The sequence below is a fragment of the Peromyscus maniculatus genome, chromosome 9 (assembly GCF_049852395.1).
Source record: "Peromyscus maniculatus bairdii isolate BWxNUB_F1_BW_parent chromosome 9, HU_Pman_BW_mat_3.1, whole genome shotgun sequence".
NCBI lineage: Eukaryota > Metazoa > Chordata > Mammalia > Rodentia > Cricetidae > Peromyscus > Peromyscus maniculatus.
Window position 1 is genome coordinate 61732142 of NC_134860.1, and position 22854 is coordinate 61754995.

At 45.2% G+C, this 22854-nt stretch overlaps 1 long non-coding RNA gene across 1 annotated transcript in view; it reads right to left on the reverse strand.

The window, feature by feature from the left end:
• Positions 1-4925: 4925 nt before the first annotated feature.
• The window catches only part of LOC143267410 (uncharacterized), a 35569-nt gene continuing 17640 nt past the window's right edge, over positions 4926-22854 (reverse strand). Inside the window, exon 3 of the long non-coding RNA XR_013042484.1 lies at positions 4926-5232. This is a non-coding gene — a long non-coding RNA (uncharacterized LOC143267410). The remainder of the gene's footprint in view (positions 5233-22854) is intronic.

Consider the following 22854-nt stretch of genomic DNA (forward strand, 5'->3'; position numbering starts at 1 on the left):
CAGTCTGTGCCTTGGTTAACTTTTCTCTTACTTTATTCTTTGTGATATTGTTATGAATGAAATTTGCTTTGTTTATTTTCTTTGCAGATCATTCAAGACAATAATCTAAAGTTTGGGGTGTTGATCTTACATCCTGTAAGTTTAGTGACCTATGGGTTGTAACACACTGCTTTTGTCATTGCTGTTGTTGGGTCTTTAGGGTTTCCTACCCGGAAGATGACAACATTTGTAAACAGAAAGAAGCAGTAAGGTCTCTTCGAGACCGAGCCATCTCATCAGACCCTCTTCACCTTCACCTTCAGGGTATTGTCACAGCTTCTCTCTAATGTACTATTTAAACAGAAAAGTTTGAGTCAACTTACTGAAGGAGCAAACCCCAAGTGTAAAGTATTCCTGTACGTGGGCTAGAAAGAGAACAGATACCCCTGAGTTCATCGTGTAGGAACGAACCTTTGTGAGCAACTGGGAGTTCTCGCAACTAATTTTCAGAGAGAACACAATTATTAACAGATTAAAAATTGTGTCAAGCCGGGCGGTGGTGGCGCACGCCTTTAATCCCAGCACTTGGGAGGCAGGAGCAGGCGGATCTCTGTGAGTTCGAGGCCAGCCTGGGCTACCAAGTGAGTTCCAGGAAAAGGCGCAAAGCTACACAGAGAAACCCTGTCTCGTAAAAAAAAAAAAAAAAAAAAAATGTGTCAAATTAAGGATTATATATCTGCTAAGTGCAATTCTAAAATGCAGAAATCATTTAGAACTTTCGAGGTCAGAAGATTTTTCATGAAGCAGGAGTCTACAGGCATTGTTTAGAAGATCTCACTTGTGTCAAATGCTAGAGGGAAGCGACTTCCGTCAGCTGGATACCATGTTTGACAGACTTGGCTGCCTGCTGTGAGGAGGCAGAACATGGACCTCTGCCCTCCCTCTCTACTGCTTTAAAACAATGGCCAACTGTGCAAATGTTTGTGACTACACATCTGTAAGAATTGTGTCAACATTTTGAAATTGATTTTTCCTTTGCACGTATGTGTATCTCTGTGTGTGCTGCCATATGTGTGCAGATGCCCATGAAGGCCAGAAGTGGGCATAGGATACCCTAGAGCTGGGGTTATAGGTGATTGTGAGCTTTGGGAACAGAACTCTGGCATTTTGGAAGAGCAGTATGCACTCTTAAAACACTGAGCCATCTCTCCAACCCCAGAATTAATTTAAGTGAACAGCCTTGAAGTTGATTTTTGTTTGTTTGTTGTGGTGTAGGATAAGGGTGAAGAAACCCCAAATGGAAGCCAGCAAAGTCCTCCATGCACCTTAGGATTTTAAGCTTGTGTTTTGCAAACTATGGTTTAGGAAACCTCAAGTTCCAGGTTGGTGTTTGGCACCCTCTGGTGGAAACTTTGAACATATACAGCTCGGATAACTGTCAAAATTAGTAATGATTTATTATGTTATTTACTAAGTATCATTGAACTATAAAAGCCCTTTGTGTGGCATTTTCTCTTCTTTATAAATACCTGATAACTAGACGTCAGATTCCAAAGTTACTGATCACAGAACTAGCACAGAGTGTGGATAGACCATAGCCACACAGCTGGCAAGTGGCAGAGACTGAAAGATGTTCTCATCCCTTATGGTGCCCCCCCCCTCCACTCACCAGGTCAGAGCCTGGGGACTTGGGGGCTCCTCAGCAGCTGGCTTACTATCTCTAGGAATTAACAGACCCTTTGAAGGGCAGTTCCTCCAGAGTCAGTAGGTCCCAAACTGTCAAAGCCCTTGCTTACAGAAAATAGAAGACATAATTAACATACTGTCCAATAATTACATATTCAAGCACAGATTATTTGTTATAATATACTTTCACATATTTCCCATTTAAATCACAGGTAAGGCATCAGAGTGGTCTGTGGTTGTTGTTATTTTGAAACAGGGTCCTACTCTGTTTGGCTTGGAACTCACCCTGCAGCCCAGGCTGACCTTGAACTCTAGGCAAGCCTTTTGCCTCACTCTCCCAAGAGCTGGGATTACAGGGGTCAGCCATCATGCCTGGCCAAAGAAGTCTTTTAAAAGTGTTCCTCGGTGATTTTCATTTTAGACTAGCAAAGTGAGAGAGTTTGTAATTGTCTATTCCAGAAGGAGACACAGCACCTGGTGAGACAAAAGTCACCAGTGTTTCACAGAAGATGCAAACAAATGCCCACTGATTCCCCCTGACCTTCCCAGAGACAGCCACACAGTCTAGGGTAGCAAAAGGATTGTATCCATGGCTGGATCCATCCCCAACCACCTGGTACATCTAGACTTTCTTTGGCACCTGGTAGTCTATTTCCTTGGCTGAGTGAAAACTGAGTAGTGTGAACCAAAGTGTCCTTCAGTAAATGCCCCCAGGCAAGCGCCCACATATGAAAGCAATAACATACCAACAAGCAAACGTGTGTTCCATCTTTTGGGAAAATGGGGGTTGCAGAATATCCTTCCAGTCCTGTCCCCCTGACTTTCTCTTGCCTCCTCAGCTTCTTTGTGAAGAGCAGAGGTTTGCTCTCTACACTTCCATGTCCTCTAAGATCTCAACTTCTCTGTGAAGCTTATCCTGACAGCGAGCTCATCGTTTTGTCTCCAGTATCTTTTCCAGGCCTGGGGACACCCTGAAGGGGTGCTTCTCAAGCTTCCATGGGTGTGAGACTCCCCTGTGGAAAATCAGACATGGAGCTTCCAACAAGCCCCCAGGTGATGCTGAGCCAGACTCCCTTCTGTTTTCTGTTAATAACCCAGTGCCTCAGCCTGGGACTGGGGAAAAAAGGAAAAAAAGGGGTGGGGATGCTTTAGCTTAGGGTTCTGTTTCACCGAGGAGAAGCTCCATCAGTAATGGAACAGAGTCCCAGGGTGGGACAGAACATCATGTGGTTAGACCCAAGGAGTGCACCAGAGACCTGACCTAAGTGACTTTACTTTGAGATATCCACTCATTTGAAGGGGTCCAGGTGTGTCTGACCTTTGACATTACAACACAATGTTGTTATCTACAAAGTCCAAGCCCCAAAACTACTCAACAGAGCTACCAAACAAACAAACAACAAAACCCCTCAAATCATCTAAAGTTTATGATTTTGTAGCATTAAAAGCTATCCTGGGGTAAGTGTGGTCCACCCACTCACCTCTTTAAAGGTTTCATATGGTCCCCTCTTGCAATTTGGAGACGATAAAGCATATTCAAATCATAGCACCAGAGGGTTCTAAACCAGACTTACCACCACAGAGCAGCCTTTGCAAAACACGGTGCCCAATCCTTTCCAGGCACACCCTCTCCTCAGCTGACCTCTCAAAGCAGAGCCCCACAATTGGAATTTCTAGGAGCAGGCCGTATAACAATAGCAAACATCCAAACTGGCAGACTACAAGTCTCAAAAGCAGAGTGATCGTGATGTGTTTTCACACTTCAGACCAATTCCAAGCACTGTCCCTTCTCACACAATCACAGGACCAAAGCAGATGGGGACACGATGTAAACTAATCTTAGATGTTAGATGTTAGAATCTTCTTTCTGTGTGCTTTTATATCTCATAAGATGATCATAGGAGCTGCCAGAAACCCAACTTGAGACATTCTACTGAGACACGATTTAAACAACCAGGAATCTCACCTAAGGTTTTACAAAAAGCTTGTCTGCATAATTATGAGTGTCCCATTTTCCCTGGGTCTGCTTCTGTGTCTCAAGTTATCTTGGCTCTCAGCCCCAGGTAAGAAGTGATTGGAGCTGTCTCTGAGTCCCGGTGTGGTAGCACAGGTCTGTGATCCCAGCATGGGGGAGCTGAGGGAGCCAGTTGGGAGTTCAAAATCAGCCTGGGTGGCTTGGTGAGGCCCTGCCTATAGACAAACAAGTAAAAAAAGCAGATGAGCGGAAGCTCTCTATCCTACTTGCAGGGGTGTGGGGATTAGTAATGGAAGGGACCCCTGAGTTGGAATGCCCGCCTGAGCTACAGAAGCACTCATACCATCTCCAAAGATCTCCAAACAGCAGCAGGACCGACACAGCCAACATGCGGTTCAACCAGTGTCACCAAGAAACCTGTGTGCAGCCCAGAAGGAAGGCCTCAGGAAGATCATCAGTGCTGCTGGGCCAATCCTGGAAACACCTTTCTGATGGGGACAAAGTTTCCATGAAGCAAATTCTTCTTTCCTGCGATATATACCAGGAGTCCAGAGTAATACTGTGTCTTCAGGCATGCCTGAGGCCATTTTCTGTTGTTATAACCAAACCACTGGAGGCTGGATCTTTCCCCCCACCCTCATAATGCAGGAGGAGCAGAGTAGCCTGTGGGAACACACACAGAAGAACTTATCTTGACACAGAGGAGTAAAGTGAGAGAGGGCGCCACATTTGCCCTGTAACAACCTGTTCTTCTCCTTAGGACGCTACACTAATCCCTTTGGGGTAGGGAAGCTCTATGGTTTAATCACCTTTGAAAGCTTCACCACCTCACAACATTCTAACACAGGGTGCTGATCTCTGATACATAGATTTGGGAAACAAACTATAGTCAAGTGAGAGGAATCTGTGGAGAGTGGAATGTCTTTGAATTCAATGGAGGTGTTCTCTTTTGTCTCTGGTGAAACTTAACTCAGGAGTTAGAACGTGGGATGCTCATATTCACTTAAAACTTGCAGAGTAGCCGGGCGGTGGTGGCGCACGCCTTTAATCCCAGCACTCGGGAGGCAGAGCCAGGCGGATCTCTGTGAGTTCGAGGCCAGCCTGGGCTACCAAGTGAGCTCCAGGAAAGGCGCAAAGCTACGCAGAGAAACCCTGTCTCGAAAAACCAAAAAAAAAAACAAAAAAAAAAAAAAAACTTGCAGAGTCAGTAGCCTCTAGGTTCTTGTCTCGAAGATTCAAATGATGAAATTCATGAGCAACAGGAGGATGTGTTTAGAAAGTTTTATTGAAGATTCATAGATGGGAGAGTAAGAGAAAGAAAACAGAGTCATGTGTCTTAGGAACAGGTTCCCAGTAATGTGATACCATGAAATGTCTATTTTGGGGCTTTTAAAAGCTCTCCAGAAACTGAGGTGAGGTATGGGGAAAAGGATAAAATGGTCAGTCCCATTGGCCCAACCATGAGGTGTTCACGTGACTTCTCTCCGTTTTGATCATGTTCTTTTGTGTAGAAAGAGCCGGAGGGTCCTCGTGGTTGGTACATGACTAGTCTAGCCAAAATGGTGACCTTGGGGTTCAGTGAAAGGCCTTGTCTAAAAAAAAAGTAAGGTGGAGAGATAAATGAAAGAAGACATAGTGATTTTAGCCTTTGACCTCCACACCTGCCAGTGTGGATGAGGACATCCACACCCAAACATCCATACACTGCATGGTGGGTGTGGGTGAGGGAACCAACACCCCCATGTCCATACATCATTTGGAGGTGAGAGAGAGAGGGAGAGGGAGAGGGAGAGGGAGAGGGAGAGGGAGAGGGAGAGAGAGATGCCCTTGGTGAGCTGAGCCTAGTCTTGCTTGGAAGAGACTACTGTCGCCCCTAGTGCTGGCGAGCAGAAGTCTGTGGGCAGTCACCAACACGGGCTTCACAACTTGAAGAAATACGTCAGCAAGGCAAAGGTGCAAAAAGCCATTGCTGTCTTCCTGGGTATTTTCTCCACCACTCTGGTAGAGAACGAGTGCATATGTGCTTTCGGAGCTCATGCAGGACTTTTGGTGCATCCAACGGATGGACATCTGTTCAACGCTCTTAAGCACCTGCCAGCCAGGCAGCTTCAGAAGCATGCATCAGATAAGCAAGGATTTTTTTTTTTTTTTTTTTCTCATTGCAAATCACATAGCTACCCCAGTACAGATCCTTGCTGGCTGGAGCTGCGATCTGCTGGCTGAGCTCCCCCGGAGGCTGCTCGTGGAGGAAAACATTCTGTCAGGGCCTTTTGGACAACAGATTCATGTGCTTATTGCTTCACACCTGTGTTTTTAAATTGTTCTCCTCAATTGGAAATTGAAATGGAGGTGTAGGCTGCTTTCAGTTCCCAAGTAACGTTAGCATATGTGCCGTGTTTGAAACCCATGCCCCACTCCTGGTCTTGTCTTTTTCTTTTTTTCCTCCTTCTTCTTTTCATTTTCTGCATTTTTTTTTTCTGCTCCAAGGGGGAAATGGCAAAAGCAAACTGTATCTACACAGTGTATGTGTGAATACCCTCCCCTCATCTGGGCTGCTTCCGATTCCGTTCCTACTTTATTCTCTATCTACAAGAGCATCCGGTTCAGACCTGTACCCTCCTGCCCTTCCCACGGCTTGCCTCGCTCCGCCTTTCCTCTCTCCCGCCTGGACCATCACAAGGACAACACCCTCTCCAAGCTGTCTTGCATCTTCAGTGTCCTTTAACTCATTGTTCGCTCCTCATCCACAAGCATCACTCTTCCTTCTCTGTCTCACGTGGCAAACTTCCGGCCCCTCCTTGGGATGCTGCTGAAGCATTGCTTATGTTGGAACCACCTCAGTCCCTCCCAAGCTGAAGCTGGTTTCCTTGTCTGAGGCTCACTAACCTCCCTGACATGTGCTCTGAGCGACTCTCAGATCTGCTGTCCTCTTCGCTTTACAGGAACAGAATCACAAAGCATGTGTTCCTGCATGCCCAGCCTCTTGCCATTCAGCGTTATGCCCATGAAAATTATCCACATTGTTATGCATGGCTCGATTCACTCTGTAGTCCTAATGCTGTGACCCTTTAATACAGCTCTTCATGCTGTGGTGACCCCAAACCATAAAATTATGTTTGTTGCTACTCCTTAACTGTAATTTTGCTACTGTTATGAATCATAATGTAAATATCTGACATGCAGGATGTCTGATCTGTGACCCCAAGGGGGTCGTGACCCACAGGCTGAGAATTGTTGCTCCAGTAGCTCCTGGAAGTATGTTTCCCCATGTAGCAGCTTCTGGCTCTTGCAAACAGTGCAGCTGCAGACATTCTTACAAATAACTTTTGGTAAGTACGTGTATGTTTTGAATGTGGGCTGCTCACACAAAGTGGAAGTGTTAGGGAATAGTGTGGCAGAGTGGTCACAGTCGCATACATTCTTACACCTGTGTATGAGAATTTTAGATCTCAATACTTAATATTTCCTTTGTGATTTTAGTCACTAGATTGACGTGGGGCCTAGACCCCATTTGGGCTTCCACTTGCATTTCCCTGCTGACCAAGGGATTTCACCACCTTCCCACAGGCTTGTTTTCTGTGGAATGTCCCTTTAAGGAGACTCTATGGTCTTTTGCTTGTTTTCCTATTGAACAAATGTCTTTTTAAAGCATGGGTTTGTAGGACTTATTTATGCATTATTGATGAAAGATTTTTGGAATATTCATTTTTCAAATTACTCATCTCATTCTATGGGTCATATTTGATTCTTTCAAAAATTTTAGATTTACTTATTTTATGTGTATGAGTGTTTGCCTGCATGTGTGTCTGTGCATCATGTGTGTGCCCAATGCCTGTGGAGGGCAGAAGAGGGTGGTGGATCCCTTGGAACTGGAATTACAGATGGTTGTGAACCATTCTGTGGGTGCTGGGAACTGAACCTGGGTCCTCTCTGCAAGAGCACCCAGTGCTCTTAACTGCTGAGCCATCTTTCCCACCCCTATTTTTTATTCTTTTAATCATGCCATTTAGTGATCACTCTTCATTTCAGTGCATTGTAGTTGTTGTTGTTGTTGTTTTTACTCTTGGGGGGCACCACTCAACTCCCAAATAAATACACATGGAGGCTTATTCTTTCTTATAAATGCCTGGCCTTTGCTTGATTAATTTCTAGCCAGCTTTTCTTAGCTTATCCTGTCTACCTTTTGCCTCTGGGCTCTTACCTTTCTCTATTTCTGTATATCTTTTCTTTCCTTCTTATTCCATGTCTGGCTGTGTAGCTGGGTAGCTGGCCCATTCTTTTCTTGCTCCTTGATCTTCCTGCCTGCCAGCCTCGCCTATCCTTTCTCCTGCCTGGCTACTGTCTGTTCAGCTCTTCATTAGGCAGATCAGGTGTTTTGGACAAGCAAAGTAGCACAGCTTCACAGAGTTAAACAAATGCAACATGAAAGAATGCAAAATATCTTTGCATCATTAAAACTAATGTTCCACAACATAAACAAATGTAACACATCTTAAAATAATATTCCACAACAGTGTTTTATGTCCAAAATTGATAATATTGAATATAATGTATCTAAAATGCATTGATTTCTTGGTGCATGCCTAACAATTGTTTTGTGGATGATGTTGTTTTAATTATTTGAAAAAAATTATGTATTTGTCTACTTTAAGGTCACAAAACAGTACTTTTTTCCTCTATCATCTGTGTTGTCTTGCTTTTCATACTAGGAATACAATCCACCTGGTGTGATAGTTTTCTTTGGTGTGAGGTAGGGATCAAGGTTTACTTTTCCCCATGTAGTAATACAACTGCCCCAGCAACATCTCCAAAAAAAAAAAAGATTCCCCTCTCCACAGCCTATATGCTCAAGGATTTGAATATCATATATCTGCAAATGAAATTATGAGCTTTATCCTTACTTCTGTAGGTGGTCCACACAAGTCTTTTTTTTTTTTAAGACAATGATATACTTCCCTCCTGTTAGAGCCACTATTATCATCACCTGCCCCCCCCCCCAATTTCACAGAAGGAAAATCCAAGGCAAGGAGTTATTAAGGCACTTGCCCAGTTCACAGACAGCTCATTGCAGGGTGACCCAGAATTGGACTCCAAGAAGCCTCGCTTTGCAGTCTCTATATTCTTTTTGTCCTTATGATATGCTGCATCTCACTAGTAAGCTTCATGGGGACATTAATTTTGGTGATGTTATGTAGGCTGGCTCGTGACTCTGATGGGAGAAATATAGACAGACATTAGTCAGGGAGCACTCGGTGGTGGATTTCTAAAATAGAACAACAGTGATGGAGAGAAGAGGTGGATCTGACCAACATCACTAAACCAAACTTTGTGATCCACCCCAGTGAAAGTCAAAGCAAGGAGGCAACAGCGAGGGCTATGGACACATCAGCAGGGGGGCCAAGGAATGCATCACCTGGATAAAGCTCGCACCTCCTCTTCCTGCTCCTTTCTTGCCCAAACTTACCTTCCATTTATTTCTCTTCCTCTACTTTATCCCTTGTTCACATTAAGTGTGTGGTTTTTTTTTAAAACCTTGACAAGGCTGATCCGTGGCTCCTCCAATATCACTCTCTAGCACCAAGAGATTCACCCAAAACAGTTTGGCTCCAAGAGGAATTCTGGTGCCCAGTGTCAGATGTCTGTTTATCACTCCATCCGAGAACCTCTGTGTTCTCGTTCTGTGTCATTGAGTCATGTATTCAACTGAAAAGTGTTCACCTCCACCAAGAATCCTCCCCCAGATGTCATCAGCTCTAGCCATGTGTTGACTAAATTTTGATTCATAAACTAAAACATGATGTCGCACTCCCAACCATTAACATGGGTCGGCTGCCACTTGAGGAACCAGTAGAAAGTCAGGGTCCTACACTTCTCCCTCTAACGAGTTTTTAAATAGCCTTTCTGTGAAGCCAAGTTGTCTCCCTGGATGCCTTTACATGCTCAGGCCCTGCTCCAGATGGTTGGAAGAAGGTGGTTCTCATGCCATGCTGAGAAGTGATGCGGGAGTGGGTAGAGGGGATGCTGCTGTCTGGTCCTCCCCCTCTGGGACAGAGGCTCATCTCCAGCCCCTTGAGGCACCAGTTGGCATAAGCACTTGCCACTGTCCATTCTCTCAGCAGTTCTATGAGTCCCCATAGTCTCCATTTTACAGGAAAGACACTGCAACTCAGCTTGATCCACTTGCTGGGTTTCACAGCTAGTACTTTGCCACTGACTCACTCCTTCATTTATGTACCACCATATGTTTGGCACTATTCTAGGTTCCAGTAGGTGGAAGATCAAGGATACGAACTCAGAACACTGAGCTCATGCTCTCAACCATGATGACATATATGTCTTCCTAAAACCCATGGTGTTAGCTTCATAGACACCAGGGCTGAGTATGGCAGGGCAGAGGAAATAGGAAGGCAGGAGGCTCCCTGGCACTCTGTCTCACCCTGTTTCTCTCCAGTATAGCCTCAGGCTTTTTAATCTGTTTGGGCTTCCATCCCTGGAGCCTTTTCTCTACACCTGGCCATCAGAGAAGTTAGCCCAGTACCCCAGACTTGAAGCAATCATCACCGTCACCTTGGTTTAACCTCTTTGTCACCTCTCCCCTTGACAGAGAACATGTTGTTAAACTCAAGGCCCAGAAGAGTCTTGCCTTGCTGTGGTCAGTTCATACATACACCTTGGCTCTCTCTTTCCCCTTATATAGCTCTCCCCAGGTCCCCAGGGCAGGCTCTCTTGCCTTCATTTGTTTACTCATGGCTCCAGGTATCCATAATGTTCACCCTGTACCTCCTGAAGAACCCAAAAGGACCAAGCAGATGCCATAACAGGATGTCAGTCTTCTTTCAGAGATCAGGCCTCAGTTTCATTTTCCTGAAACTTGAGCAAGTTGTTTCTGGGAGGCCCATGAACAAAAGACATAGTCCTTGCAGTAGCTCCCTTTCTGCAGGTACTCTGACCGCTCGAGGTTCAGCCAGTTGTTGACTGTCTGGAACCCCTCACCAACTTAGAGCTATGTGCATGAGTCAAGGACAGAGCCTGGGCCACTGAGTCAGCCCCCACAGTCAGCACATGCTAGGCCAGCCAGCCTCCATGGCAGCTCAAGGACAAAGCCTAGGACTTGTCCAGGCCTGCCCAAAAAATGTTAACTGTAACCCCCAACTAACCCTAGCCAATTAAAAGTTACTAACATGATTGCCACTGGCATAAACCAATCCTGAGTCTGTTCCTATGTAGTCTGTAGACTCCAAGCTCCCCTTGCTTTAAAAACCCTGCCCCATTGCTATTCAGGGTCTCTCCTGCTCTGTTGCTGCATCAGGCAGATGGAGAGGCCCCATTTAACTTGTACTAACGACTCTTTGCTTTTGCATCGGATTTTGTCTCTTGATGGTCTTTGGGGGACCACGCTACAACAAACCTACTTCGCCACTTTTGGGATAATCTCACCAAGGACCAGCCATATCTCAGTGTCTGCCTTAGTTATCGTTCTCTGTCCAGACTGGTGCCTGCTGACTCACCTGCAGGGCTCTTCTAGGGGTGCAACAGTTGAAGACCAAGAATATGTCCCTTCCCCTGGCTTCTGATGTTCCTAACACACTCCCCATGCCTCTCCCCATCCTGTGTATGGTATATGCATGTACATGTTCTTATGCACATGTGCATTCAAGTGGTTGTGCACAGGCATGCATATGTGTGGGGGGGGCTGGTGGTAGATACTGGTATCTTCCTCAGTCACTTTCCAAACCTTATTTTCTGAGACAGGGTCCCTCACTGAACAGGAAGGTCACCTGTTCAGATAGGGTGGCCAGCCTGCCAACACATTCTGTTGTTACCTCCCAAGCTCTGGGATTACAGTCATCTGACACAGTGCCTGGCTTATTCTGTGGGTGCTGGGGAATCTGAATTCAGGCCATCATGCCTATACAGCAAACACCTTACTGACTGAGCAATTTCTCTAGGTCCTATCATTTTATTTTTATTATTTTTAAATGTGTGTGTGTGTTTGTGTGTGTGTGTGCATGCATGTGTGTTAGAGGTGTTATATATGTGATTGCAATTGCAGATACATGAGGTGTCTGGAGGCATTAGATCCCCCTGAACCTAGAGTTTTACAGGCATCTGTGAGCTACCTAATGTGGGTACTGGAAACCGAACTCAGGTCCTCTGGAAGAGAAGCATCTAGTCTTCACTGCTGAACCATCTCTCTCCAGCCCCCCTCTCTTATTTTTTTGATATAGGGTCTCATTGGATATCCAAGACTACTCTGAAATTTCCTGAGTAGCCCAGCCTGGCCTCAGATTCCTGATCCTCCTGCCTCGGCCTCAAGAGTGCTGGGGTTACAGGTGTGTGCAACCAAGCCTGGCAAGGAAGTAACATTTCCGAAAGCAAGTGCCGCTACTGAGCCATCAGCAGCAGCCCACTTAGCTCCCAGGGCTTTGAGAGTGGAGATCTTAGCCCAAGGGTGGTGGTAAACTGCGTTGAGAAGGCAAAATTCCCCTTAGTCTTTTCAGCAGCACAATAGCGGCAGGCACTATTTTAAACTCTCTGATAATTTGGTCTTAATTATATGGTTTGCAGAGGCACTAATAAGTTTACCAATCTGCCAGCAACACTAAACACACATGTCTTAGAAAATGCTACCCTTCTTTCTGCTTATTACAGGACTGGGAACTTGGGTAATTGTGAATAATTAAGAGGGGGTGACCAAATGGAGATTCACAGGAAGTCTCCGGAGATATCAACAGAAGCAGGGAACCTGCAGAGTGGGCAAGGAGCCTCTGAAGGCTGTGGGGGCTGAGACGGTAGGCATCCATCCTTCAAAGCTGAACGGGAAACAGAAAACCACAACAGGATGGCCAAGAAATTGCTTCTTACCTATCAAGAGGTCCAGTGAAAGTTTTGACGGTCTCAGGATGCAAAATGCTGATTGTGATGGCGTGTGACTCTAATCTTAGAGCTCATCATACTGAAGCAGGAAGATCTCAGGCAAGCCTACTCTGGGATACATGGAGACAGAGAGAGAGAGAGAGAGAGAGAGAGAGAGAGAGAGAGAGAGAGAGAGAGAGAGAGAGAGAGAGAGAGAGAGAGAGAGAGCAATAGGAGGTTTCTGCTCCCAGTGCCTGTGCCACAGTGGTGTAGACCCATGTGGTTCCTGAGATGGTTCCCACCATCTGCGCAGCTCCCAGCTTGGTTCTGCCACTCAACAGCCGAATGCCACCATCAAGTTACTGTGGGTGTTCCTTGGCTTCTTCACTGCAGAATGTGGCAAATCCCTGCCTGGCAATAGTCATACTTATATCCACAAGCATATGTGAAGCCCCAGCAGACATCTCCACACACAGTAGGGATGCAATTTCTATTCTTTCACTTCTTTCCCTGCCTTTTTACTTAAAAAATCTTTTTGAATATGTGTTTTCTGATTGTATCCACCCCACCCCTCCAACTCCCTTTGGACGCCCCTTCATCGTGTCCTCCCCAAAACTTCTTATCATTTCTCCTCCTCCTCTTCCATTAAATCTAATGTGTGGTGCCACGTGTGCATAGATATGGCACCACCCACTGAAACAAGGGTAATCTACCGGTAGCTACACACGCTAAAGGAAAAAGGACTCTCTCTCAGCAGCCATCAACTGCCAATGGCCCCTCAGTTGGGGTGGGGCCTTATGAGCCCCATTTCCATCTATGCCGGAATGTTGACCAGGTAGCCATATCCTGATAGGAGTTCTTGAGTGCAACAGTCAATCATGTGCAGAAGACAGAATTTCACAGCATCCCCTCATCTTCTGACGCATACGTTTTTTCATCCTCTTCTTCTATAATGTTCCCTGAACATACGTGTGTGTGTGTGTGTGTGTGTGTGTGTGTGTGTGTGTGTGTGTGTGTGTGTGTGTTATAGATGTCCCATTTAGGGATGAGCTTGCACTGTTTCAGTTCTCAGCACTTTGACCAGTAATGAGTTTCTGCATTAACTATGCCCATTGCAAAAAAAGAAGTTTCTCTGACCAAGCTTGAGAACATCACCAATCTATAGCTATAAAAAGATATTTAGAAGGCAGTTTGATAATATGACCATTCATCGATAGAGCCTGTGACCTCGCCGGTTATGAGCTTTTGACCATTGCCAGGCACAAATTCCCTCTTGTGAAACAGGTTTCAGATCCATATAGAAAGTGGTTGGTTATGCTCATAACCTTTATGCCACTACTTGCCTGGCAAGTTTGGCATTGCAGCATGCTGGGTAAAGCCATTGGTGTCCTTTCTCCCCCAGCAGAAGCTCCCAGCACTATGAAAGCTAGCCAGGAGGGAGGGACCTGACTCTCATCTTTGTCAGTGGATAAACTGTGTTTACTGAGGCCATAAATGACTGGTACAGTTCCTGACTCTCAGAAGTGTCTTGATCAATATTTGCTCAAGGAAGGAACGTATAAAATATGCTGTTTCCTACTTCATCAAGAATGTTGAGCACAGAGAGGCTAAGTAACTTGGCTAAAGCACCCAGCAAGTAGGTGGCAAGCGAGGCTTTAATCACGGCAGGGGCGTTGTAACTGCAGCACAGTCAAACTCAACATGACAGATCCAAGCTACAGTGTGGAGCTGGGCTCTGTGCCCTGATCTTTGTCCTGAAGTTTCAGTAATTAGCCAGAACATTTGTTTCAAGCAGGAAAAGAGAACACCCCGGCAGCTGAGGGAGTGTGAATGCCTGACTTCTGCCTAGCTTCTTTGGATAAAATAGAAACTTTGCTTCTCTGATATATGTGTTTAGGCAGATTAAACTCATGTTTGATTACAAACCCCAGGATAAAAGGAAAATAAATATGTTCATGCAGATGAGAGATTCCCAAAGGGAGGAGGGGGGGAAAGTCCTCAGATAATCCTGTGGTAGCTGCTGTCCATAGGGGAGTGCAGGGTGGGCTGTCCCAACCTGCCATGGCAGCCTGCATTGAGACCCTCTATGAGGGACTCCAGGAGATCCAGAGAGTGTCCACGGCTCCAGGCACGCCACTCACACCCCTCCCATGCTGACAAAATCCTGTAGATTTTCTGGCCTCTTCCCTCTTCCCTTTACCTCACACATCAGGCTGTGTGCTGTGTGTTCTCCTCCCCGAGGTTTACCGTCTGAGCCTCCAGCCTACTCCTTCTCAACCTAGTGGGAATTAGAAATCAGTTCAGAAGGCCCAGTTGAAATGTATAAATCTCCTGTGAGTCTCTTTGTAGCTCCTTGGCAGGAAATGGCCATTTCCCTTGCGACCCCAAAACACTCGCTAGTTTTCTTGTTCTGTTCATCAAAATCCACCTTTTATTAAAATGACATTTATTTACATGCATCGCTGACTTCTCCTTAGAACCTACAATAATACTCTTTGTCTTCCAGCTCAGGACCTTGAGCACTACACAAAAGTGTGTTAAAAAAAAAAAAGTCAGTGGATGAGAAAGCCATCTAAGTGTCCAACACGGAAAGCCAGGGTGAATTAAAGGTGACATGGTCCTAAAGTGTGGTTTTTGTGATATCATTAAAGAGATGGCATTCAGATCTCAAAGACGGAAAGAACGGTTTAGTAGGGTGTGACTGTGAACACTCCTGTAACCCCAACACTGAGGAGGTGGAAACAGGAAGATCATGAGTTTAAAACCATGTTCGTCTATATAGTGAGCTCTTGGCCAGCCTTGGCTACATAAGACACCATCTCAAAAAGCCAAAACAACAAAACAAAAGAAAACAAAATTTGGCATAGCTATCAACCTTCACACTTCCACGACCCTGGCAAGGCCATAGCTACCCACTCAGCAGTCCATTTGCTTTCATGAATGTCCCTGTCCTCTTGTAGTGAGATTATGTGGGGCTGTATGAGTCCAGTAGCCAGTGGAATCTCAGCACCAGCAATTCTGCTAAGACAGAGTCAGATGAGCCTGTTGGTAACCTAGGCCTTCTTTTCTGTATTGACTGAGGCCAGGCAGGGGGCCCAGGCAAGGCAGCTACAGAAGACAGCACTTGTATCATCTGGGAATCTTAGTGACACTGTGGAGAAGAGGTATGATGGGAAGGGAAGGATGGAACATCCCTGTGTTGAGTTCCTGGGGCTTGAGTGAGGGAAACACCAAGTGTGGATGTTAATCACTGCCTTTATAAGTCACTATGCCAATCCTGAGTGAGGTAACCCAGACTCAGAAAGACAAATATGGTATGTACTCACTCATAGGAGGATACTAGATGTGGAACAAGGATGACTGGACTGCTACTCACATCACCAGTGAGGCTACCTGGAAAACAGGACCCCAAAAAAGACACGAGGATCGCCCAATGATAGAGAAATGGCTGAGATCTACATGAACAACCTGGACATGAGTGGGAGCAATGAAGGGCGAGGGTCGATGGAAAGAGAGCGGGAGATCCCAGCCGGATCAAGAACAGAGAGGGAGAACAAGGAATAGGAGACCATGATAAATGAAGACCACATGAGAAAAGGAAGAAACAAAGTGTTAAAGAGGCCCACGGAAATCAACAAAGATACCTCCACAAAAGACTGCTGGCAATGGCCGAGAGACAGCCGGGACTGACCTACTCTGGTGATGGGATGGCCAAACACCCTAATAGTTGTGCCAGAAACCCCATCCAATGACTGAGGAATCTGGATGCAGACATCCACGGCTAGGCCCCGGGTGGAGCACCGGGAGTCTAATTAGTGAGAAAGAGGAGGGTTTATATGTTGAAACCAAGGTTGGATAAAGCACAGGGACAAATAACCAAATGAATGGAAACACATGAACTATGAATCAAAGGCTGAGGGGCCCCCAGCTGAATCAGGCCCTCTGAATAGGTGAGACAGTTGATTGACTTGATCTGTTTGGGAGGCATCTAGGCAGTGGTACCAGGTCCTGTGCTCATTGCATGAGTTAGCTGTTTGAAACCTGGAGCTTATGCAGGGACGCTTGGCTCAATCTGGGAGGAGGGGACTGGACCTGCCTGGACTGAGTCTATCAGGTCGATCTCAGTCCTCGGGGGAGGCCTTGCTCTGGAGGAGGTGGGAATGGGGGATAGGCTGGGGGGAAGGGGAGAGGGGGCAGGAAGGGGGAGAACAAGGGAATCTGTGGCTGTTATGTAGAACTGAATAGAATTGTAAAATAAAATAATAATAATAAAAAAGAAAATTTAAAAAAAAAGTCACTATGCCAGTCAAATGATTATCAGTGGTACTTAACAGGGCAGGGCACCCAGCACATAGCAGGCGTTTTATAAATGCTGGGCCTGGTTTGCCTTTCTATTCTCCCAGTGATGAACCTGCCACTGTCCATCAGCAAGTTATACTGCAGAGAGGAGCCCCAGAAGAAGGTAACAAATAATTCAAAGCAGGCCAACAGCTGGCGATGCTGCTCCAAGGGTGACTCTGGTGGGTTCTTGTGGCAGTGACTCTGTGTCTCTGAAAGCATGGACACAGAGATGGAGTTGCTGGGCATACTCCTGAAATGGGCACTTAGTTGCTTTTGCTAAAAAAGGGGGCCTAGGGGGTAACTAAAAGGAGGAGGAAGAATGGACCCTTCTGACTTCACTTTGTGCATGTTTCATCTACTTGGTGGGTATCTGCTTCCCTCTGCACACAAGTGGTGTCTGCCTAACCCGTTTCACTCCTCTTCAAGTCTGAAGAAATAGGGATAAGGCATCCGAGTAAAGCTGTGGGTCCTAAACCTGAAGTCCACGCAAATAGAAGAAGCTCTCAGGAAAGATTTGGTCCACTGTCCATAGTGGTGAGGCTGCACTCCTGGAGTGACTGTCTCCTGAGAGCTAGATTGGTCCTCTCCCATGATGACAGTAATGAGGGCTTATTTAGACCTTCTTGGGGAACCAGAACTGAAACAATGCCAACTAGGTCCACCACAATTGACCCAGGACTGCTAATTATGTATGCCTCAAGCCCTGTCCCAGTTCTTCCTCTGTCTAAACTTAAACCCCATGCCAGTACCCCAAGTCAGACTTGGGGAGTCACTGGACTACTTTCTTCGTTCTTCTCTCCAGTGCGGCCACTTTAAATAGCTCTCCCCTCTGCTTTTACCACCGCTTGTCACTGTAATCTGCATCCTGGGTACCAGTGGCCAAACCTAGTAATTCGGGATTCCTGGAGCCTAGGTTCTTGTCATAAAAACTCCAGTTACGCTCCTAATTTGGTAACTTGACTTTTTAAAAAATATAGTGCAAAGGATGGCCCCCAGGTTCTCACTGATGCTAAGCAAGCACTCATCACTGACCTACGTGCCAGCCCTGTGGCTTCTGGCTCGTTCACCCACTCTTTAACAATTATAACAACGGTTATAACCCATCTGTGCCCTTTTGGGGTAGAAGACACGGAGACACAGGGATTTGTGGACATCTGCCATGACACCAGGGCAGAGGTCTGGAAGGTTGTGTGGCCGGGCAAGAAGGTTGTAAAATGAGGTGAGATTTAGAAGGCTGCAGAGAAGGGAAAGTGTCCCCTTTAATCCTATTTGTCCTATGGGAGTTTTCCAAAGCCAGACAAAGGAACTCCTGTCTAACCCCCGTCTCACCCGCAGACTGTCCTGGGCAGTCTTTATGCTCCCTTTTCTAGCTGTGCGCACTTGGCTGCACAGATTTGAAAAAGGACAAAGGTTGCTTTAATGGTGTTAATGGGGGGTGATGAGCAAATCATAATCTTATAACCGAAATGGTTCACTCATTCGTGTGAGCTATTGAGAGCTAAATCTCTTCGGTAGGTGGAGAAGAAAAGGATTTGAAATTGCCTGCCACCCACCTCCTCCACAGGAGTCGGCATGCATTAATGAGGGAACACACCGCGCACTCTGAGCTCTCTGCAAAGAGGCTGCTTTGCCAATCGCAAACATTACTGTGACTCGTTAGTTAGGAAGGGTTGGAGAAACCGTGGGGGTGGGAGGCTGGCTGTTGCCTGCGGTGCTTTTCTTCTGGGGCTCCCCAGTTGCCTCTGAAGCAAAAAAAATGTCTGCTGAGAAAGGACCCAAGAACAGAGTGATATTTCTGGATTTTTATTCTTGCAAGCCCCTGGTCAACATGTGGTGCCTTGTTGTGGCTCGGTGTGCCCCACTGCCCACTTGTGAGCTTATCTGATGGGGAACAGTTGAAGAATTTGCAAGTAAGTTAAAACTTGTTGGAAAACGCAAAGAAGTGGACACGATAAGAATAATAGGGCTTTAGGGATGGCCCAGGGGGCTAAGGCCCTTGTCACTGAGGCTTACAACCTGGGTACAATCTCCAGAACCTACAAAGTAGAAGGGGAGACTGAGTCCCACAAGTTGTCCTCTAGCCTCCACCATGTCCCCTCTAAATAAATAAATAACAAATGTAATAAAAATTTTAAACAATGCCTTAAAGGACAGCATACAAACATATCATGGTCTTTGCATAGTAGCTTAAGATAAAGAACTGTGTATAGAACTACTGTCGAGAAATTAAGGGGCAGAAAATGATCTTAATAGTAGTAACAAGAGGGTGGGGAAATGGCCTGGTCTATAGAATTCTTGCTGTGTAAGCAAGAGGGTGTGAGTTTGATCCCCAGAACTTATGTAAACAAGCTGAGTGTGATAGCTTCAGCTTATAACACCCTGGCTGGAGAGACAGACAGGCAGATCTCTGGGACCAACTGGCAGCCAGTCCATCCATTCTGCTCAGCAAATCTCAGGCTATCTCAAAAAGTCAGGGTTGATGATGATCTGAGGATAACACTGGAAGTTGACCTCTGGCTTCCTCATGCATGTGTACACATACGAGCAACCATAAATATGTACACACACACACACACACACACACACACACACACACACACACACACACACATACACATGCGTGTGCAGGTGTGTAATAGTAGCCTTGACTTTGTAAAGCAGGTTGGACTTCACAAAGCACATCATCTCCTGAGATCCTGCAGGCTGAATGCAGGTGAACCAGTATTCTGATAGGTGAGCAAGTGATCATGTTTGTGATTCACTCAGCTGGCCAGGAACTCGAGGATCACCACCAAAAAGGAACAGATCATAAGTGAGAGTAAAACATTGTGCTTTCAATCTATCTTTTTTGTTCCACTCAACAAATAAATAGAAATGTAGTAAAATAAAAAAAAAAATACAGTCAGGCAGTGGTAGTGTGCACCTTTAATCCCAGCACTCAGAAGACAGAGACAAACAGATCTCTATGAGTTCAAGGCCAGCTTGGTCTATAGAGTGAGTTCCAGGACAGCCAAGACTACACAGAGAAACCCTGTCTTGGAAAAAAATACAACAAAAATAACAAAGATGTACACAACCATTAAAAAAAAAAACAACTCAAGCAGTATTGTTGAAATGTGATTGATGTAGTGCTCATGGAGGTCAGAAAAGGGTATTGGATACCCTGGAATTGGTCAGGGATTGCTGTGATCTGCCATGCTGGGGACCAAATCTGAGGAGGGGCATTGGCAAAGATCTAAGAAAGGAACTTCATATCTGAGCTTAAACTGTTTGGGCCAGCCAGGTGCCTTGTGTTAGCATTTTATTCAACACGTGACTATGTATGTGACATGGTATTTTTTACTGTTACTTTCCTGTGTTTATGTATGTTTGGATATGACATTTCCTGGCACGATACTGTCTTAGTTAGGGTTTCTATTGCTTTGAAAAGACACCATGACCATGGCAACTCTTATAAAGGAAAGCATTTAATTGGGGTGGCTTACATTTTCAGAGGTTTAGTCCATTATCATCATGGTGGGCAGCATGATGGTGTGCAGTCAGACATGGTGCTGGAGAAGTAGCTAAGAGTCCTACATCTTGACCCACAGGCAACAATAGTGGTCTGAACTAGGGATAGCTTGAGCATAAGAGACTTCAAAGCCCATCCCCACAGTGACACACTCCCTCTAATAAGGCCACACCCATTTCAACAAACCACACCCCTTATTAGTGCCTCTTCCTTTGGGGGCCATTTTCTTTCAAACTATCACAGATCCCAAGCTGGAAAGATTTGCAGTCAAGGTACAAATAGATGACATCATGTGACCCAGATATGTAGAAGGCAATACATTTAGGTTTGTGAGCACTGTGAAGTTTGCATGATAAATTTACCCAGTGACACATTCTTCAGAATGTTTCCCCTCTATTCAATGACACATGACTGTAGTAATAAGCCAGCCTTCAGTGAATGGCTGTACTTGATAGCCACAAAACCCTTTAGGATTGACCAATTTTCACAATATTTTTGTTTCCTTTGAATAAAGTAAAACATGAGTGGTCTTAATTTTCTTCCAAAGTTTGGGGATGTCTCATCTCCTGTACTAAAGACTGGGAAAACACATATGTTCAAAAATAAAACCCAAGGGCTGGGGAGCTACCTCAGACCATAAAGTGCTTCCACAAAATCATGAGAACCTAAGTTCAATGCCCGGCACCCATGTGAAAAGCCACCTTGGTGACACTCACCTGCAATACCAAAGTTGGGGAGATGGAGACAGGAGGAGTCCTGGGGTTCTCTGACCAGGCAATCTTGCTTAAAAAATGGCGATCCCAGGCCAGAGAGAAAAGCTGTCTCAAAAGCTAAAGTGGACATGCCCTGAGGAATGGCATACACATACACTCGCACCGTTGCACATGTGTGAACATGTGTACATAGCATACATAGACAAATAAATGAGGAAACAAATAAAAACAATAAAACCTGCTAATTCTCAATTCTTTTTAGGATTTTAAAAATAATGTAAACATGTATTTTAAATGCCAGCCTTACTCACTCATTTGTTTATGTATTTATTTTGTGGTGCTGGGACCAAACCAAGGCTTCACGTGCTCTGATGCTCACCTACATCCCTAGCCCTGTTTTTTGATATTGTCTCACAATGTTGGCCATACTAGTCTCAAATTCCTGAGCTCAAGTCTCCTGTCTCAGCCTGAGTAGTTGGGACCAAAGGTGTATGCCACCATGCTCAGTGAAGACAGGCAAGTTCAACAGTAGTTTTGGTAAATGACGGTAAATTATTATTGTTGTTATTATTATTACACATTTTCTCTCTCTCTCTCTCTCTCTCTCCTCTCTCTCTCTCTCTCTCTCTCTCTCTCTCTCTCTCTCTCTCTCTCTCTCTCTCTCTCTGTGTGTGTGTGTGCAATCATGTGCATGTGGAGATCAGAGGACAACTTTCAGGAGTCAGTTCTCATGAGCCCAGGCATCTTTTCCTTATCTGTATCAAGGTCAAGAGTGTATCTAAAAAGAACAAGCTACCCTTTGATAGCTCAAGTCAAATCCTACTGAGGCATTTCAATAACACACTGAGAAAACAGATAATTCATATTAAAATAATAGAAATATCTATTACGTACGATTGTTTTAAGCTGTTAAGATAGAAGAAACAATAAAACCTGTTGAAGTGGGTGTGTGATGCGGGGAATCAGATATTGCCTACTTTGCTGATCTCTGCTAGAGAAGACTGAATGTTTAATAAAACTCTAATACATTTTTAAACAAAATGCTTCTTTTTAAGTAGTCTTAATAATCACAGAAGTATTAACTGGGCCACAGACTGCTAAATTCCATATGATTTAAATGCATAAAGTTTCTAAGTGTCAACACAGCTAACACTGATGGTGATTTTGCAATCTTAAAACCTTTAAAAATGTTAAAAATTGAAGCACCTTGAAAATATAAAATAGCAAAACACTAAGACCTGAGGTTTTTACCAGTGTTTTATACCTTTTAACAATTCTCAGCATATCCTGAAAGTGTCTGCGGTTGACTGTATGTCAATTCATGCTTAATAGTCACAAAAAAATATAAGTGTGTGTGGGATAACAGCAAAAGTCCTGCGCTGTTGGATAGACACAATTTATACTGGTTTCTGTGTTTTGTGTTTTCTTCATCTACAGATTGTTTCCCTCTTCCTGATAAGTGTGTGATTCCTGTAATGATGGTGTGTGTGCGTGCGTGTGCGTGTGCGTGTGTGTGTGTGTGTGTGTGTGTGTGTTTGGGTATACGCACATGTGGGGAGACCAGAGGTTGACACTGGGTTCTTCCTCAGTTGTTCCTCACCTCCATTTTTGATACAGCATCTCTCGCTGAACCTGGAGCTCTGCCATTCAGCGTGGTTGGTGGCCCAGCAAGCTCCTGGGATCCTCCTGTCTCTACTTGCTCTGCTTGGAGACGACAGGCGTGTAGAGCCATGACCAAACCTTACACAGGTGTTGGCAATCAAACTCAAGTCCTCACGCGTGTGTGGCAAGGC